Genomic DNA, 14,881 nt, shown 5'->3' with positions numbered 1-14,881 from the left:
AAAAAATAATTAACGAAATATCACTTTCCAAATAAAAATGACAGCAGTTCTCGTGAGCGCTAAAGTTTCTGTTTTTTACAGCAAGTGTAACAAGACTTTCCCCAAGTCTTCCCAACGGTTCTACTTGGCACAAACACTAATTAAACACAAAAAACACAACCAAAAAATATGCTAGATAAATTATTTATTACTAAACAGGATCAAAAATCAAGGAATAAAAATAAAATTGGGTTGCCTCCCAACAAGCGCTATCGTTTAACGCCCCTAGCTAGGCATAACAAGCAAGGATAGATCTAGGTATTGCCATCTTTGGTAGGCAATCCATAAGTGGCTCTCACAATAGATTCATAAGGTAATTTAATTTTCTTTCTAGGAAAGTTTTCCATGCCTTTCCTTAATGGAAATCGGAATCTAATATTTCCTTCCTTCATATCAATAATTGCACCAATCGTTCTAAGGAAAGGTCTACCAAGAATAATAGGACATGAAGGATTGCAATCTATGTCAAGAACAATAAAATCTATGGGTACATAATTCCTATTTGCAACAATAAGAACATCATTAATTCTTCCCATAGGTTTATTAATAGTGGAATCCGCAAGGTGCAAGTTTAGAGAGCAATCATCAAAATCACGGAAACCTAACAAAATCACACAAAGTCTTTGGAATCATGGAAACACTAGCACCCAAATCACATAAAGCATAGCATTCATGATCTTTAATTTTAATTTTAATAGTTGGTTCACACTCATCATAAAGTGTTCTAGGGATAAAAACTTTCAATTCAAGTTTTTCTTCATAAGATTGCATCAAGGCATCAACGATATGTTTAGTAAACGCTTTATTTTGACTATAAGCATCAGGAGAATTTAGCACGGATTGCAACAAGGAAATACAATCAAAGAGCAATTTTCATAGTTAAATTCCTTGAAATCCATAATAGTTGGTTTAGCAACATCTAGGGTTTTAATTTCTTCAATCCTACTTTTATCAATTTTAGCATCAAGATCAACAAATTCCGAATTCTTGGAACGCCTTCTAGGTAAAGGTGGATCATATTCAGTCCCATAATTATCAAGATTCATATTGCAAAACAAATATTTAATAGGGGACACATCAATAACTTTTAGATCTTCATCTTTATTTTCATAGGAACTAGAAGAACACGCTCTTATAAAGGCATCTTTCTTAGCACGTATCCTAGCAGTTCTTTCTTTGCACTCATCAATGGAAATTCTCATGGATTTGAGAGACTCATTGACATCATGCTTAGGTGGAATAGATCTAAGTTTCAAAGAATCAACATCAAGAGCAATTCTATCAATGTTCCTAGCCAAATCATCAATCTTAAGCAATTTTTCTTCAATCAAAGCGTTGAAATTCTTTTGCGAAGTAATAAATTATTTAAAATTAGATTCAAAATCAGAGGGCATCTTATTATAATTTCCATAAGAATTGTTGTAGGAATTACCATAATTATTAGAGGGATTACTAGGATAAGGCCTAGGGTTGAAATTTCCTCTATACGCGTTGTTACCAAAATTGTTCCTACCAACAAAATTCGCATCCATAGATTCATTATTATTATCAATCAAAGTAGACAAGGGCATATCATTAGGATCAGAAGAAACACTCTTATTAGCAAATGATTTCATAAGTTCATCCATCTTTCCACTCAAAACATTAATTTCTTCTATCGCATGCACCTTTTTATTAGTAGGTCTTTCAGTATCCCATTGATAATAATTAACCATAATATTATCTAGGAGTTTAGTAGCTTCTCCTAAAGTGATTTCCATAAAAGTGCCTCCCACGGCCGAATCTAAAAGATTTCTAGAAGAAAAATTCAATCCGGCATAAAAATTTTGTATTATCATCCACAAATTGAAACCATGAGTTGGGCAATTACGTATCATTAGTTTCATTCTCTAGCAAGCTTGTGCAACATGTTCATGATCAAGTTGCTTAAAATTTATAATATCGTTTCTAAGAGAGATGATCTTAGCGGGAGGAAAATACTTAGAGATAAAAGCATCTTTGCACTTATTCCATGAATCAATACTATTTTTAGGCAAAGACGAAAACCAAGCTTTAGCACGATGTCTAAGCGAAAAAGGAAATAGCTTCAATTTAACAATATCATTATCCACATCTTTCTTCTTTTGCATGTCACACAAATCAATGAAGCTATTTAGATGGGTAGCGGCATCTTCACTAGGAAGGCCGGAAAACAGATCTTTCATGACAAGATTCAGCAAAGCAGTATTAATTTCACAAGATTCAGCATCAGTGAGAGGAGCAATCGGTGTGCTAATAATATCATTGTTGTTGGTATTGGTGAAGTCACATAATTTAGTATTATCTTGAGCCATCGTGACAAGCAAGCAAACTAACACACAAGCAAACAAAAAGCAAGCGGGCAAAAAGAGGCAAATAGAGAAAGAGAGGGAGGATAGAGAGAGACAGGGCGAATAAAATGACAAGGGTGAAGTGGGGGAGAGGAAAATGAGAGGCAAATGGCAAATAATGTAATGCGGGAGATAAGGGTATGTGATGGGTACTTGGTATGTTGACTTTTGCATAGACCTCCTCGGCAACGGTGCTAGAAATCCTTCTTGCTACCTCTTCAGCAGTGCGTTGGTTTTCCCCGAAGAGGAAGGGATGATGCAGCAAATTAGTGTAAGTATTTCCCTCAGTTTTTGAGAACCAAGGTATCAATCCAGTAGGAGGCTACGCGCGAGTCCCTCGTACCTGCAAAAAAAAATCCTCGCAACCAACGCGAATAGGGGTGGTCAATCCCTACACGGCCACTTACGAGAGTGAGATCTGATAGATATGATAAGATAATATTTTTGGTATTTTTGTGATAAAGATGCAAAGTAAAATAAAGGCAAAGTAAAAAGCAAAGGAAATAACTAAGTAGTAGGAGATTAATATGATGAAGATAGACCCGGGGTCCATAGATTTCACTAGTGGCTTCTCTCGAGAGCATAAGTATTCTACGGTGGGTGAACAAATTACTGTTGAGCAATTGACAGAATTGAGCATAGTTATGAGAATATCTACGTATGATCATGTATATAGGCATCATGTCCGAGACAAGTAGACCGACTCCTGCCTACATCTACTACTATTACTCCACTCATCGATCGCTATCCAGCATGCATCTAGAGTATTAAGTTAAAAACAGAGTAACGCGTGAAGCAAGATGACATGATGTAGAGGGATAGACTCATGCAATATGATGAAAACCCCATCTTGTTATCCTCGATGGCAACAATACAATACGTGCCTTGCTGCCCCTACTGTCACTGGGAAAGGACACCACAAGATTGAACCCAAAGCTAAGCACTTCTCCCATTGCAAGAAAGATCAATCTAGTAGGCCAAAACAAACTGATAATTCAAAGAGACTTGCAAAGATAACCAATCATACATAAAAGAATTCAGAGAAGATTCAAATAGTATTCATAGATGGACTTGATCATAAACCCACAATTCATCGGTCTCAACAAACACACCGCAAAAAGAAGATTACATCGAATAGTTCTCCACAAGAGAGGGGCAGAACATTGTATTGAGATCCAAAAAGAGAGAAGAAGCCATCTAGCTAATAACTATGGACCCATAGGTCTGAGGTGAACTACTCACACTTCATCGGAGAGGCTATGGTGTTGATGTAGAAGCCCTCTGTCGGTGTCAAAACCGGCGGATCTCGGGTAGGGGGTCCCGAACTGTGCGTCTAAGGCAAATGGTAACAGGAGGCAGGGAACACGATGTTTTACCCAGGTTCGGGCCCTCTTGATGGAGGTAAAACCCTATGTCCTACTTGATTAATATTGATCATATGGGTAGTACAAGAGTAGATCTACCACGAGATCAGAGAGGCTAAACCCTAGAAGCTAGCCTATGGTATGATTGTATGTTGTAGTTGTTGTTTTCTACGGACTAAAACCCTCCGGTTTATATAGACACTGGAGAGGGTTAGGGTTACACAAGGTTGGTTACAAAGGAGGAGATATCCATATCCGTATTGCCTAGCTTGCCTTCCACGCCAAGTAGAGTCCCATCCGGACACGATACGATGTCTTCAATCTTGTATCTTCATAGTCCAACAGTCCGGCCAAAGGATATAATCCGGCTGTTCGGAGACCCCCTAATCCAGGACTCCCTTAGTAGCCCCTGAACCAGGCTTTCAATGACGATGAGTCCGACGCGCAGTATTGTCTTCGGCATTGCAAGGCGGGTTCCTCCTCCGAATATACCACGGAAGAATTTGAATATTAGGATCGTGTCTGACCCTGCAAAATAAGTTCCACATACCACCGTAGAGAGAATAATATATCCACAAATCCAATTTGCTGACTTGTTTTGGCAACACGACATTATGTCATGGCCCGGTGATTATTCGAACCGTTTCCTTTAACTAGCCCCGCACATAACGCGAGGCAGTTTTTTGACACGTCTTGTCAAAGCAGAGATCGTGTCCCCTTATCACGGGATTCTCATCAATACGGGTGTCGGTGTCAAAGCAGACGTATTCCGTTGATGTATATTAACACAAATCTAATCTGCTGACGTATTTCACAGCATGACATCACACTACGGCCAAGCCTTTATTCAAATCGTTTTCACTTTTCCACCTCAGCGTGTTTTGCGAGGCGGTTTCCTTGGCACGTCTTGTCAAAGCAGAGATCGTGTCCCCTTTATCTATGGGATTCTCATTAATACGGACGTGGGTAACCCAACCGCGCCATTTATCACGGCGCTTGGGAGGCAAGCGAGTTTTACTAGGCTGGTGGGGACGCACAGTCGCATCCGCGCGCCCATATAAGGGGATAAGGATCCACCTTTTTACCTACGCCTTCTTCCTCCTTTGCCTATCCATCTTCTGCGCACCCGAGCTCCAGCGCCCAAGCCCGCACTTCCAACCTCGACCTTCTCCAACAATGTCCAGAGCGGGAGGCAAGTGGATGGTCTCCTCCATCACGGAGGGCCATGTCAAAAGGCTAAGGAAGGCCGGATACCTGTCCAAAGACATCGCGCACCGGCTTCCTGAGGAGGGGCAGCTTGTCCCCACCCCAAGGCCCCATGAGAGGGTAGTATTTCTTCCCCACTTCCTCCATGGACTGGGTTTTCCTCTCCACCCATTTGTCCGCGGGCTCATGTTCTACTATGGCCTAGATTTCCATGATCTGGCCCTGAACTTCATCCTCAACATCTCGGGGTTTATCGTCGTGTGCGAGGCTTTCCTCTGCATTTGTCCCCATTTTGGCCTCTGGCTCAGGACCTTCAACGTCAAGCCAAAGGTGGTGCACAGCAACCAGGCGGAGTGCGGAAGTGCCATGGCGGGCAAAATAGCCAACGTCCTATGGCTCGAGGGCTCCTTTGTGGAGACCTTGAGGGGTGGCAGTCAGGGTGGTTTTACATCACCGAGCCACGCGATTCGAAGTGGATCGCAGCCCCTGAATTCTGATCCGGACCCCCTACGCGGCTCACGTCCTGGAAGGAGACGGGCCTATCGTGGGGCGACGAAGAAGAGGTGACCGGACTGCAAAAATGCATCCAGTCCCTGGTGAACAAGCAGCTCAAGCTTGTCAACGTAGTCCAGGTCATGCTCGTCCGCCGGATCCTTCCGTGTCAAGAACGAGACTTCAATTTATGGGAGTTCAACGCGGCGCAACACCGAACTCTAAGCAGGCTCTTCGATACGACGTACGAAGATGTCTGGAGGGGGATAACCAAAGGCGCCGAGGCTCCCACATCCGCCTCCAAAGACCGCGGATTCAGCTCGCAGCGTCCTGCTGGCGAGGTAAAATATTTTCATCTTTTACAGGATGTTAAGTTTTCTTCATAGTTTGACTCTATGCGGGATCTAAACTCCCTCACCTTTGACAGGATTGGCGGGCGAAGTCCGGACTGATTAACTGTCCGGCTCCCTTGCCCGAAGACCCAGCCCCTGCTCTCCTAGTGAAGCTGCTGGTTTCGGCACCTTATGTGGTGCCGGAGAAGAAGGCCAAGAAGAAGAAGGCCACGGGGACTCGAAAGAGTTCCCAGCACATGGTGGTGTCGGACTCGTCGTCCGACGAGTCCGAGACGCACTCCTCTCGTGAAGACGAGGAGGAGGAAGAAGAGACCTCTCCCCCTCCAGCGGGGGGAGGAAAGAAGAGGAAGGCCGCCCCAATAGGGGAGCCTGAAGGGTCCAAGAAGAGGAAAACCCATCCGCCGGACTACGCCCCCAACGCCGACAAGGACGAGGAGGAGTGGCCGGATAGGGCCAAGTGTCCGGCGAAATCGTAAGTGTTCGGATACCAGAGTAACTCATGATATTCCTTTTGTTGCACAGCTTTCCCTAATGTCAAATGTAATCATGCATCCCGCCCAGGGACGGTCTCGACGAGTCGTCGAGCGGCTCCCTGGATTCGTCGGACATGAATTCAGTTCCGCCCGCTGCCTCCCCCTGTGCTGCGGATGACGCCGAAGTGGCATCGCGACAAGCTCCAGGGCAAGAGGAGGTGGTCCAGGAGGAGCCGCGAGGCGACCTCCCGGACTCCATGAGTAAAGGGGACCAGACCCCCCAGGGCTCCAAGTCCGGTTTTAAGCCGGGCACCGCGCCGGAATCATCAACGATTCCGGACCGCGGCAGGCGAACTCCTGCCAAGAGGAGCAAGCCTATTGAGCCGGCGTCCTCCGTCCAACCGGAGGCACCGGACAATCTGCTGGAGGTGCTTAAGGGCGCCTCCATCGACGAGGAGCACCGTACCATCATGAGTACGGTGGTCCAGAAGGTTCGGTCCGCCAAAAGCGGACTGATTGAATCTTGTGCTAGCCTTCTAACAGGCTTCGAGGTAAGTAAAAAATATGTAAAAATATTACCGCATAGACAGTAGCCCCTGATGCTCTGTTTGGCGTTTGGAAAGAAAAGCCGAATAGAGGATCTATTAAATATCGCAGGAGTCTAACTAAAAAGGAGTCAATATACGTATGCAGGCTTCGCTGCTGGCCACAGCCGCACTGACTGCGGAGGTGGGTGCCCTGAAGCAGGGCCTCGAGCGGACCGAGCAAGAGCTCGGCCTTGCCAAACGGCAGCTCGAGGAGAAAGAAGGTAAGAGATACCTTATAAAAAATGCCTATAAGAAGACGCAATTGCAAAAAATGACAGGAGTACACTGCTTATTGTTTGGGCCACAACTGAGGTGGCCACCATCAAGCAGGCGTTGTCTGAGGCCGAGAAGAAAGCGGCCACGGAGCGCACCGAGCGGGAGAAATTTGAGGCGCAGGTCGGCGAGGTGCAGCAAGAGCTTCAGGCTCTCATGAAAAAACATGAGAGTTTGGAGCTCGACTCGAAGACGCGAGCGTCCATGCTTGCTGCGGCCCTTAAAACTGCCAAATCTGCCAAGGCTGAAGCCCAGAAGGCCCTCCAGGAATTGGATGCGGTGAAAAAGACAGTGGCGGGTAAGGCATTCTCTATGCAGAGCAGACATATAAAAGTAAACTACTTGTTACTTACCCGAATCCGGAGCTCTCCAGGGGCATTCGCAGATCTTCCCCACAGCTTATCTGATGCCGCCGCATTCTACCGAGCCGAGGAAGGCAGCTCGATGGAGAAGGTGTTCTGGTCTCAGTATGCTGAGGCCGGACACCCTGTGCCCTTGAGCGACTAGCTGAAGCAGCTGGTCGAGCTCCACAAGGTGGCCGAACAAGCCCTGAAGGGCTTCATAGTTCGGCTGTGGCCTGGAGAGACCCTGCTTGGGAGCTACTTCGGACTGGTGCGGCGGCTGGTGGAGGCTTGTCCAAGGCTTGAGGTCATCAAGCGCTCCGTCTGCATCGAAGGTGCCCGTAGGGCCCTTGCCCTTGCAAAGGTGCACTGGGGTAAGCTGGACGGTGAGAAGCTTGTGAGGGACGGGCCGCCGCCGGGGAAGGAGCATTGCAAGCCCGAAAACTATTACAAGGATGTTCTGGCTGGTGCCCGCCTTATGGCGGATGAATGTACCAAGGATGTAATTTTTGAATGAACTCGCTCGTGTTATCTTGTGCGCTGAAAACTTGTTCATATGCGCTAAGCAATGCTTTTGAATTTAAAATATTACTTTCTGTGCGGCCGTTTATCAAAAAATTGAGAGATAGCCAGTTGTCGGCTTCTGCCCCCATGCCACTAGTGCTGGGGTGTTCGGGATAAACCTGAGCGCTCTTTTTCCCATGATTGGGTCCGTCGAGGGAGGCGCTCAGCACAACGAACAAGGCAATCGGACTATAATGCTTGAACACTCTCACTTAGCCATAGAACTCTACAATTTTAAATTTCGGCGAAGCCCCTAGTATTCGGAAGACCAAGTTCGGGGCGCTATCCACGCCTTGGCCGGACAAAGCCAGTTCCTCGCTCGAAGCGTCATAAGTCTTGAAGGACTCGAAAAACCTCTCGAACAACGACCAGTCTCTCACTTCATCATGACAGTCGGTTTTAGCTTTCTCTACTGAGGTGCTTAGCCCAGCTCAACTGGGGCACAATCGCAGTAGTTCTCCTAGTGCTACCTTAGCCGATATAGCGGAACGTAAGGCACCAAAACATAGGAGCCGGGCAAACCCAACCATTGACCCAAATCATGATTCAGAGCCGATGCATATAGTGCTATAAGTTCGGGGTGCCGCACTTGTGAAAGTGTACGGACTTCCCACGCCATATGGATGGGTACTGAAGCCCCTGGCGTATTTTGCCGTACCACAGTGTACAAATGCGACATGTTATTAATAAACATATATATATATAAAGAGGATAATGCAAAAAAATAGACAAAAAGCTATGCATTGTTTATAGAAAGGCTGCTATGAAAGCGGAACGATACGAATAGTGCGATAAGCAAAAGAAAATGGACTATCTAACATGTGCTGGCCAGGGGCAGGCTGCGGAATTGTATTAAAAAACAGGTATACTGTTCGCAATAGAGACCACCTGGGAGTTCCATAATGCGGCATGGCTTGTCTGCTTTCCTGGATCTTGCATCGTTTGTGCGGCAGTTGTATTACCGAACGGGTCATCCGAAGTATGGAGTCCTGAGAGTAAGAGAAAAAAAAGGAATCCGGCAGCCCCTGGTGCGGTTTAAGCCGTTTTTTGGGCGTGCCGTGATAGTGCCCCTTCCCCTGTGCCCATGGTATTTCAAGAGCGTAGTTATGTACGCGAAGTGCTGGTTTCGCTATATCGCGAGGGCTAGGGTTGGGTCTGCATTGCTATGCTAGCTCAGAACGTGCCAGGCGGTCTTGTTGTAGGGTACTCCGGGTGCGCTTGATAGTGTCCGGCTTTTTGAAGGCCGAACTGGAGAACTGCCTAGAGAGGCTGCTTTGTACTTCTGCTGCGAGCGCTGCCGTGTGCTCCTCCGTTCGGAGGGAGCGTTCAGTGTTCGCATTGACCATGATTACTCCTCTAGGGCCTGGCATCTTGAGATTGAGGTATGCATAGTGTAGTACCGCGTTGAATTTTGCGAATGCAGTTCGCCCGAGAAGTGCGTGATAGCCACTACGGAACGGGACTGTGTCGAAGATTAACTCCTCGCTTCAGAAGTTATCCGGAGATCCGAAGACCACTTCCAGTGTAACTGAGCCTGTACAGTTGGCTCCTACACCTGGTATGATGCCTTTAATGGTCGTTTTGGTGGGCTTGATCCTCGAGGGATCTATGCCCATTTTTCACACTGTATCCTGGTAAAGCAGGTTCAGGCTGCTGCCGCCATCCATGAGGACTCTTGTGAGATGAAATCCATCAATGATTGGGTCTAGAACCAGTGCGGCGAAGCCGCCGTGACAGATGCTAGTGGGGTGGTCCCTTCGATCAAAGGTGATCGGGCAGGAGGACCATGGGTTGAACTTTGGGGCGACTGGCTCCATCGCATATACGTCCCGTAACGCACGCTTCCGCTCCCTCTTGGGGATGTGGGTTGCATATATCATGTTCACCGTCCGCACTTGCGGTGGAAATCCCTTCTGTCGACTGTTGTTTGGCGGCCTGGGCTCCTCCTCGTCGTCGCTATGCAAATCCTTGTCTTTGTTTTCGGCTCTTAACTTGCCTGCCTGCTTGAACACCCAACTATCCCTGTTGGTGTGATTGGCTGGCTTTTCGGGGGTGCCATGTATCTGGCACAAGCGGTCGAGTATTCGGTCCAAACTGCACGGGCCCTGAGTACTTCTTTTGAATGGCTTTTTTCGTTGACCGGATTTGTAGCCTCGGAATCCGGCATTAACTGCCGTATCCTCGTTATTGTCGCTGTTAACGCGGCGCTTTTGTTTGTTCCGACGCGACCTGTCACTTTTGTCCTTGGTATTCGAATTACCAGGGTTCCTGGTTAAGTTGTTGCTGCGAGCTAGCCAGCTGTCTTCTCCCGCGCAAAAGCGGGTCATGGGTGTCGTGAGGGCTGCCATAGATTTCGGCTTTTCCTGTCCCAGGTGCCGGGCAAGCCACTCGTCACGGATATTATGCTTGAAGGCCGCTAAGGCCTCTGCGTCCGGACAGTCGACTATTTGGCTTTTCTTTGTTAGGAACCGTGTCCAGAATTGCCTGGCCGATTCCTCTGGCTGCTGAATTATGTGGCTTAGGTCATCGGCGTCCGATGGTCGCACATAAGTGCCCTGGAAGTTGTCAAGGAATGCGGCTTCCAGGTCCTCCCAAGAACCGATTGAGTCTGCTGGCAAGCTGTTGAGCCAATGCCGGGCCGGTCCCTTAAGTTTGAGTGGGAGGTATTTGATGGCATGTAGATCATCACCGCGGGCCATGTGGATATGAAGGAGACAATCCTCGATCCATACCGCAGGATCTGTTGTGCCATCGTACGATCCGATGTTTACAGGTTTGTCTGTTGAGTGGGATTTTATGATCCATTACTTCATCTGTGAAGCATAGTGGGTGTGCGGCGCCTCCGTATTGGGCTATATCATGACGCAGCTCGAAGGAGCTTTGTCTGTTGAGTTTGGCCCGGCCGGATTTATTGCATCCGGAGTGACGATCACCGTCACGTGCCGTGGGGCGCCTACGCGATCCGTAGATCGATCTTGTTTGCCTTGCCTTGTCCTCCAGTATGTCGCGCAGGTCGGGCGCATTTTCCCGTGCCTTAGTATGCTTGACGCGGCGTCGGGTATAGGTGCTGGTGATGTAGGTGCTTCCTCCTCTAGTCGGGGTAGCAGCCTGCGCTTTGGGTAACTCTTGGAGGGGCGTTCGAGTTCATACTCTTTGTCCGCAAGGACTTCAGTCCATCTGTCAGCTAGCAAATCCTGATCAGCTCTAAGCTGTTGCCGCTTTTTCTTGAGGCTGCTTGCCGTGGCCATAAGCCTGCGTTTAAAATGCTCTTGTTCGGCGGGATCCTATGGCACGACGAACTCGTCGTCGTCGAGGCTTGCCTTGTGTCGGAGGGAGGCGTATAATTATCGTCCTCAACCTCTTGGTCCGCCGCCCTCTCGTGAGGGCTGGCTTCTCTGTCCTCCTATGGTGAATCTTGCTGGAGGGGGTGTTCTTCGGCGCTATCCGGAGTAGTATTATCTCCCGTGCCGGAATCACTGTTTTTTGCTTTGGCGGGATTTAGAGCGGCGCCGCTGACGCCAGCGCTTGGGCTGTTTCTTAGAGGTATCGTCCCCCGCTGTTTCATCGCCATCTCCATCCTTTGGAGTGTCCACCATATATATGTCATATGACGAGGTGGCCTTCCAGCGCCCTACAGGTGCTGGTTCTTGTTCGTCTCCTGCATCGTCATCCATGCCGTCGATGTCTTCGGAGTCGAAGTCAAGCATGTCGGTTAAGTCGTCGACAATGGCTACGAAGTGGGTGGTGGGTGGATTTTGAATTTCTTCATCATCCGTATCCCAACCTTGCTGACCGTAGTCCGGCCAGGGCTCTCCTGATAAAGAGAGAGACTTTAGGGAATTCAAGATGTCGCCGAAGGGCGAGTGCTGAAAGATGTCCGCGGCAGTGAGGTCCATTATCGGCGCCCAATCAGATTCGATCGGTAGGGGCGCGGGGGGCTTGGAGTTCGGAGAGGAATCCGGCTCCTCGGAGTCACGGGCCATGCGGGGTGCGGGGCTGGCGTTCGGGTGCGCAGAAGATGGATGGGCAAAGGAGGAAGAAGGCGTAGGTAAAAAGGTGGATCCTTATCCCCTTATATGTGTGGATGCGACTATGCATCCCCACCAGCCTAGTAAAACTCGCTTACCTCCCAAGCGTCGTGATAAATGGCGCGGTTGGGTTACCCACATCCGTATTAATGAGAATCCCGTAGATAAAGGGGACACGATCTCTGCTTTGACAAGACGTGCCAAGGAAACCGCCTCGCAAAACACGCTGAGGTGGAAAAGTGAAAATGATTCGAATAAAGGCTTGGCCGTAGTGTGATGTCACACTGCAGAATACGTCAGCAGATTAGATTTGTGTTAATATTATTCTCTCTGTGGAAATACGTGGAAACTTATTTTGCAGAGCCGGACACTACCCTTGGTGTTTACGAACTTTTATGAAGAACTTGGAGGAGGAACCCGCCTTGCAATGCCGAAGACAATCTACGCGCCGGACTCGTCGTCGTTGAAGCCTGGTTTAGGGGCTACTGAGGGAGTCCTGGATTAGGGGGTGTTCGGGTAGCCGGAGTATACCTTCGGCCGGGCTCCTGGACTATGAAGATACAAGATTGAAGACCTCGTCCCGTGTTCGGATGGGACTTTCCTTGGCGTGGAAGGCAAGCTTGGCGATGCGGATATTCAAGATCTCCTACCATTGTAACCGACTTTGTGTAACCCTAACCCTCTCCAGTGTCTATATAAACCGGAGGGTTTTAGTCCGTAGGACAACTTCATCATACAACAATCATACCATAGGCTAGCTTCTAGGGTTTAGCCTCCTTGATCTCGTGGTAGATCTACTCTTGTACTACCCATATCATCAATATTAATCAAGCAGGACGTAGGGTTTTACCTCCATCAAGAGGGCCCGAACCTGGGTAAAACATCGTGTTCCTTGCCTCCTGTTACCATCCGGCCTAGACGCACAGTTTGGGACCCCCTACCCGAGATCCGCCGGTTTTGACACCGACAACGGGCGTGGGTAACCCAACCGCGCCATCGATTACGGCGCTTGGGGGATAAGCGAGTTTTACCAGGCTAGTGGGGACGCTTAGTTTCGTCCACCCATATAAAGGGATAAGGATTCACCTTTTCATCCACGCCTTCTTCCTCCTTTGCTCATCCGTTTTCGCACACTCGAGCTCTAGCGCCCAAGTCCGCACTTCCCACCTCAACCTTCTCCAACCATGTCCGGAGCGGGAGGCAGGTGGATGGTCTCCTCTGTCACGGAGGGAAACATCAAGAAGCTGAGGAGAGCCGGATACCTGCCCGACGACATCGCGCACCGGCTGCCAGATGAGGGGCAGATCATTCCCACCCCCGGGCCCCATGAGAGGGTAGTGTTCCTTACCCATTTCCTTCGCGGACTGGGATTCCCTCTCCACCCATTCGTCCAGGGGCTCATGTTCTACTACGGCCTGGATTTCCACGATCTGGCCCCGAACTTCATCCTCAACATCTCGGCATTTATCATCGTGTGCGAGGCCTTCCTCTGCATCAAGCCCCACTTCGGCTTATGGCTGAAGACCTTCAATGTCAAGCCGAAGGTAGTGTGCGGCCACCAAGCGAAGTGCGGAGGTGCCATGGTGGGCAAGATGCCCATCGTTACATGGCTCGAGGGCTCCTTTGTGGAAACCATAAAGGGGTGGCAATCGGGGTGGTTCTACATCACCGAGCCGCGTGACCCTACATCGGCAGCGGCTCCGAGTTCCGATCTGGCATCCCCACGTGGCTCACCTCTTGGAAAGAGAAGGGCCTGTCCTAGGGTAGTTCGGGAGAGCTGACCGGACTCCAAACATGTATTCAAAACCTGGTGAACAAGAAGCTCAAACTCGTCAACGTAGTCCAGGTCATGCTCATCTGCCGGATCCTCCCGTGTCAACAACGGGCCTTCAACTTGTGGGAGTTTGACCCGGCGCAACACCAAACTCTAAACAGGCTGTTTGATACAACACACGAGGATGCCTGGAAGGTGCTATTCAAGGGCGCCGAGGTTCCTCCTCCTACTACCGAGGATCGCGGATTCTGCGCGAAGCGCCAAGCCAGCGCGTTAAGTTGTTTTACCTCTTACAAGATACTTGTTTTACATAGTTTGACTCTATGCAGGATCTAAGCTCCCGTTCCTTTGACAGGACTGGCAGGAAATAGCCGGATAGATCGACTGTCCGGCTCCTTTGCCCGAAGGCCCAACAAACGCTCTCCAGACGGAGATGCTGACTCCGGCTCCTTACAAGGTGCCAGAGAAGACCAAGAAGGCCAAGAGAGCCCGAAAGAGTTCCCGGCGCCAGGTGTTATCGGACTCATCATCTGATGACTCTGCGGCACACTCCTCCCCCAAAGACGAGGAGGAACAAGAAGATGCTCCCCCTCCAGGCGGGGGAGACAAGAAAAGGAAGGCCGCCCCAACTGGGGGGGCCGAAGGGTCCAAGAAGGGAAGGACTCTCCTTCCGGACAGTTCCACCGCCGCCGATGAAGGCGAAGACGAGTGGTTGCCCAGGGCTAAGCCCCTGGGGAGATCGTAAGTATTCGGATACAAGAGTAACTCATAGCATTCCTTTGTTGCATTGCTTTCCCTAACGCCGAACATGATTATGAAGGCCGCCACGAGCCAGTATCGATGTATCATCGGACGGCTCCCTGGGCTCGTCGGACATGGATAGCGATCCAGTCCCGACCGCCACCTCCCCTCATCCTACTGACGATGCCGAGGTGATGTCTCACGAGGCACCGGGTCGAGGGGAGACAGTCCCGGAGGTGCCTCAAGGCGGCCTCCCGGACTCCGGGAGCCGAGGGGA

This window comes from Triticum urartu, chromosome 4A, assembly GCF_056163025.1.
Source record: "Triticum urartu cultivar PI428250 chromosome 4A, HENAU_Tu73, whole genome shotgun sequence".
In the NCBI taxonomy this organism is placed as follows: domain Eukaryota; kingdom Viridiplantae; phylum Streptophyta; class Magnoliopsida; order Poales; family Poaceae; genus Triticum; species Triticum urartu.
This window is presented reverse-complemented; position numbering follows the sequence as displayed.